The following is a 6,000-nucleotide window of genomic DNA, read 5'->3' as shown; positions in this document are numbered from 1 at the left end:
TACTCCTGGCCCCAATAATACTACGCCCCTGGAATCTATGATGGCTAGTGTAAACGTTATGGTCATATATCATTAAGATTCTATGGACTTAGAATGTGTGATTCCGCCTCATTCCCTGTTCCTTGTTTGGTTGTGGGCTTAAGGCGGGGTCACCCATCCAAAATGCCCTTGCAATCTTAATGATATACGACTAGTTTACGCCAATCGACTATAAAAGAACTAGTAGGACTTATAATGCAAATTTCGTCAAAATTTGTTGAAACATTCGTAATGATGGAACTCGCTAACTATAAAATATTCATAGTGGTAATACCAAGGATAAAATAGGGAGTATAAAAGCACACATAGAATACTCTATCATCCTAAAACAATAAACTCCTTTTAAATTGACTCAGCTCAAGTTACAATAAGAAATTTCCAAGGTCGTCATGTGACATCAGGCAGGTTGTTCCTCGCCATAATCAATTTCTTGTACTACGAGAAGTTTTCCACATCTTTTTCCAAACTCTTGAAGTCCCAGTCAAAATGCAAATTTCGGGACGAAATTCCCTCTAACGGGGGGATGATGTGACAACCGTCAAATTTCGCTCAAGTCAAAATCAAACAAAGTCAACAAGTCAAACCGGTCAACTCCATTAACCCTTGTATGTTAGGGTTTACATTATACAATTCGCTATTTCAATGAGAAAACATCATTTGAAAAATTCATGTGTTTGATTTTCCTTAGCCTTAACAGTGCTAAACAACAAACCAAAGCGATAAAACACTATTGCACAATCATCGGGATTGTGTAAGACACTAAATCATGGCTTAACGGGGTTTATGGACCTTTCGTTGCGAAGCCGGACACTCAAAAAGATCACAAACGAAACCTCTCACAATCTCTTTCACTCAACCTCTCTCTATTAAAATCTCTCCCAAATCTCTCCCGAATCTCTCCCAAATCTCTCTCAAAAGTTCCTTTAATTTTTTTTGTAATCATTCGGGCCATCCCGACCCTTAACTGGGTCAAAAACCACTTGAAACGGGGTAAAAACGGGTAAAATAGGCTTAAGGACCCAAAACTGAAGCTTCAGGACCGAAGTCCCTGTCATAAAGGAAGACGACACACATTTGTCTGTCGTAACCTTACGACTCGCGTGTTGATGACACGCAATGAGTATCAAAGAAGCCCCTGTCATAAAAGAAGACGACATGCATGTTTGCGTGTCATAATTTTTCCGGTTTTTCGACTACGACTTCGTTTTAACTCCGTTTTTCATTATTTTAACGTGGGATTTTCACCCAAAACTTTATTTTATAAACTAAGGCCCCAAAATATATAAATATCCAGGGTTTTTATAAAAATGTATTAAAAGAATTGGTGGTTGGACTAATTATTGAGGGAATATTTGCTTTTCCTTATTTTATGACAAAAGCAAGCCACCACCACCTCACTCTATGATCATCCACTCTTTCCCACTACTCCTTGTCACCTTAGTGGACCTTTACACCCAATCTCCAGCTCTTCCCATGTTCTAAGAGCTGGAGGATTGATCCTCTCTCCTCATTCTCCATAAAGTTCTTTCATTCTACACTTAGCAACCAAAGGGCACTCTCCAAAATTCTCTCATCTTTTCTCTCAATTTCAAGAACTTCAAGGCTTTCTCCAGGGATTTCTTCCTTCAATTAGTAAGTATCTTCATCATTCACATAATTATTAAACTCCATTCTACTCAAATCATTGATATCTTACACAAATTCCATCTTATTCGGTGTTAGATTCTCGAATCATCAAGACATCTTCTTAGTGTTCTTGGGTTGAACACTTCCTCTATCTCACTTTCATCTACTAAAATCACATAAGGTGAGTTCATACCCCTACATTTACATGTTTTTCTTAAGTTTTAAGGGGGGAATACAAGTAAAATCATCAAGAACACAATTAAACTTTTTCTAACAGATTACATCAGAAAAGATGGACGTTAATCACGGACTGTTTTGGTCAACTTAAATATTTTAGTTTTCAAAACTGTTCCAGGTGCAAGTAGTTCAAACTCTTAGCTTTAAAATGGCTACTTGCACATCTCCATATGATTTTTCTACAATTTATGGTGATTTTTACAAAACTGCCTGTCATTTCAGAGGCAAACCCGGACCAGTCTGTGATTATGAACATTTTCACCTCTGTTAGAGATCACTAAAAATCATGGTAAAATTTACGAACAAACTAGACTCATATTCCAAACTCTCAAAATTTGCGGATTTGGATTTAGAGCTTTGATGATTTTTTTATAAATTTTCTAAGAACAGTAACAGAAACTGTTTTTCAACGAAAAGTTGCTGTTAATTTCATTTCACCTTGTAACATGTTGAGCAAGGTGTATATCTTTATGTGATTATATGTTATTGCAATATATGACATTTTATCTTAATACATTTAAAAAGGGTACATTTATACAAAGGATATTTTCATTAAGCAAGGTACGGCCATACGGTACCAAGTTTTCATAACACGTAATTCCGTTAATGACTTTGTGAGACATTTACTTCAAATTACCATTAAGTCCTGTATTGTAACCAGAGTCTCCTTGAGGGAGAGCGTGATACTTGTGTATAGATCTATATTGGGTTTGACAAACCCACACCTAAGCTGCATGCAACAGCTAGACCGGCAGGTCTGGGGTGACAAATGTCATAACATTTCCGACGCCTGTAGAACGTCGTTTCAGGCCAACTAGGTCATAGCATGGTTATAATAACTCACATAAAGTATTAATAAACGTTGGAATTTATGGGAACTTCATTAAAATTTAACGAGTTTATGTCGATTTAAACTTGCATTGTTTTACTATAAATATGACAAATTACTTGTACATTTCGGTCTTTGGGTTTTAAGACTACATTTACACATTAAGGAAAATATTGGATTTTCTAACACAAATACTACTTTCACAAACGAAAGGCTTTTAATAATACCAAACAAAAGCTTATGAACTCACCAACCTTTGTGTTGACACTTTTTCAAACAACTTGTATTCTCAGGAAATCATTAAACAGGTAATCAAGTGCTTTTGAGGATGGGACGCTAAGGCGTCTACTATTTCATATTTTGTCAACATATTGTAATTGATTCGTAAACATGTAATTCATACAATGATGTAACTTTTTCAATTATATATATGTTGGTTGTGTTTGCTTGAATTACTATTACAATTGTTGTTATGATACTATACATGAAGTCCTCCACCCCCGGACGTTTCCGCCATCCTTGGTTTGGGGGTGTGACAGGGAAAGATGGTGATGGTGGTGGCAGTGGGTCTCATGACCAATCTGCAACCAAAGGTCAAGTTACTTTTGATCTTGTAAGTTCAGTACCTAATGTTATTCTACTAACTCCTGAAGTTTCTTTTGTACAGGAGGTTAATACAGATTCATGGTGGCTTGATACCTGTTCTACACATCACGTGTGTAATGACGAACGATGGTTCACGAAGTTGAAGATAGTAAATAAAGGTTCTGTCTTACGCATAGCGGATGAAGGATCAAAGCCAATTTTAGGAACTGGTGTTTTTAGTATTACGTTTACTTCTGGAAAAACAATTAGTTTGTTTGATGTATTGTATGTTCCAAAGGTTCGAAAGAACCTTGTGTCTAGTGGTTTGTTGAATTGTATGGGTTATAAACAAGTTATCGAGTCGAACAAGTATGTGTTGTCTAAATGTGGAATATTTGTGGGATTTGGTTATTATTGTGATCGTGTTTTTAAGTTAAATGTTATAAGTTGTTTTGCATCACATGTCAAATCTACTTTTATGACTTCTGCACTTACTCTTGATAATTCTATGTTATGGCATAATAGATTAGGACATGTTCATGTTAAAAGAATGGTTGAAATGTCAAAATCCGGATTGATTCCAGCTTTTGACATTAATTCTGAAAAATGCAAAACTTGTATGTTAACTAAAATCACGAAACAACCATTTCCAAACATTAAAAGAAAATCAGAAGTGTTGGAATTGAGTCATAGTGATATATGTGATTTTCATGCTACACCTTCCTTGGGAAATAAAGAGTACATTGTTACTTTTATTGATGATTCAAGTCGGTTTTTTATGTGTATTTGTTACATTCAAAAAATGAAGCTTTGGAAAAGTTTAAAATATACAAAACCGAAGTCGAATTACAATTGGGTATTTCGATAAAATGTCTTAGGACGGATAGGGGAGGAGAGTACATGGATTCTGAATACTTTCAATTGATTGGAATCATTCATGAAACCACAGCTCCTTACAATCCACAACAAAATGGTGTTGCTGAACGGAAAAATCGAGTTTTAAAGGAAATGGTAAATTCGATGCTTTCTTTTTCAGGTTTAAGTGAAGGCTTTTGGGGTGAAGCTATGCTCACAGCTAATTATGTGCTAAACCGGGTTCCTAATAAACGGAACAAAGTTACTCCTTATGAGCTTTGGCATAAGAAAGCACCAAATTTGAATTATTTTTGAATTTGGGGATGTCGAGCAGTTGTGAAATTACCCGAACCTAAAAAGAAAAATTTGGATGAAAGAGGAATTGACTGTATATTTATTGGATATGCAGAACATTCCAAAGCTTATAGGTTTTATGTTATAGAACCTAATGAGGCATATTCCGTTCATACCATTATAGAGTCGCGAGATGCGATTTTTGATGAGCTGAGGTATTCTTCAATTCAAAGACCAAAGGATCTGATTCCAAGCACAAGTGAGGTGCCTAAATCAGATGGTAAGGAAGTTATTTCAATTCCAGAAACACAGCAACTTCGTAAAAGCAAACGAGGTCGAGTCGCGAAAAATTTTGGCGAGGACTTTCAACTATTTTTGGTTGAAGGATCAAGGGATAAAGTGGAGAAACAATACTCATATTCCTCTCATCTTGAGACTGATCCAAAGACTTTTAAGGAAGCTATGGAGTCTCGAGATGTTGCGTATTGGAAAGAAGTGGTTGATGAAGAAATGTCATCCATTATGGAGAACAATGTTTGGGTGTTATCTGATTTACCTCCTGGTTCTAAACCTTTGGGGTGTAAATGAATTTTCAAGAAGAAAATGAAGGTAGATGGAACCATTGATAAATTCAAGACTCGTCTGGTCATACAAGGTTTTAGACAAAAGGCCGGTATCGATTATTTTGATACGTATGCACCAGTAGCACGGATTTCTACCATTAGATTGTTACTTGCTTTGGCAGCTATTCACAATCTAGTCATTCATCAAATGGATGTTAAAACAGCTTTTTTGAATGGCGATCTTGACGAGGAAGTGTGTATGAAACAACCAGAAGGTTTTGTTTTGCCTGGAAATGAACAAAAAGTGTGTAGACTTGTGAAATCATTGTATGGACTTAAACAAGCTCCAAAACAATGGCATTTGAAGTTTGATGAAGTAATTTTGTCGAATGGTTTTTCTTTAAACCAATCTGAAAAATGTGTTTACAGCCGTTTTGATTCATCTGGATCTGGTGTGATCATTTGCTTGTATGTAGATGATATGTTGATTTTTGGCACTGATCAAAATCAAATTAATGCAACAAAGAATTTGTTGTCTTCAAAGTTTTCTATGAAGGATATGGGGGAGGCGGATGTAATCCTTGGAATAAGGATTAAACGGGTGAACAAGGGACTTGCTATTACACAATCACATTACATTGATAAAATTCTCAAGCGGTTCAATTATAGTGATTGTACACCCGTTAGCACCCCTATGGATTCAAGCATGAAATTGATGCCTAATAGAGGTATATCAGTTTCTCAACTTGAGTACTCGCAAGCTATTGGCTCTTTGATGTATGCTATGACTAGCACTCGTCCTAATATAGCTTTCGCAGTGGGAAGATTGAGTAGATTTACTCATAATCCTAGTACTCAACATTGGCAAGCGGTTCATCGTGTTTTCAAGTATTTGAAAGGAACCAAGGATTATTGTTTGTGTTATTCAGGATTTCCTTCGGTTTTGGAAGGATATTCTGATGCGAGTTGGAT

The 6,000-nt window shown here is 36.0% G+C and overlaps 2 long non-coding RNA genes across 2 annotated transcripts; both read left to right on the top strand.

Annotated features, from left to right (window-relative positions):
- Window positions 1-1,584: 1,584 nt before the first annotated feature.
- LOC145118758 (uncharacterized) lies at window positions 1,585-3,098 on the top strand. The gene is made up of 3 exons (XR_013713438.1): window positions 1,585-1,671; window positions 1,762-1,846; window positions 3,025-3,098. It is a non-coding gene; the product is annotated as an uncharacterized LOC145118758 (long non-coding RNA).
- Window positions 3,099-3,110: 12 nt separating this feature from the next.
- LOC145118757 (uncharacterized) lies at window positions 3,111-3,754 on the top strand. The gene is made up of 2 exons (XR_013713437.1): window positions 3,111-3,324; window positions 3,399-3,754. It is a non-coding gene; the product is annotated as an uncharacterized LOC145118757 (long non-coding RNA).
- The last annotated feature ends 2,246 nt before the right edge of the window (window positions 3,755-6,000 follow it).

This window comes from Lactuca virosa, chromosome 6 (genome assembly GCF_052849685.1).
Source record: "Lactuca virosa cultivar CGN04683 chromosome 6, Lactuca_virosa_CGN04683_v6, whole genome shotgun sequence".
NCBI lineage: Eukaryota > Viridiplantae > Streptophyta > Magnoliopsida > Asterales > Asteraceae > Lactuca > Lactuca virosa.
Note: the sequence above shows the minus strand (reverse complement) of the source record. Positions and strands in the feature narration are given on the sequence as shown.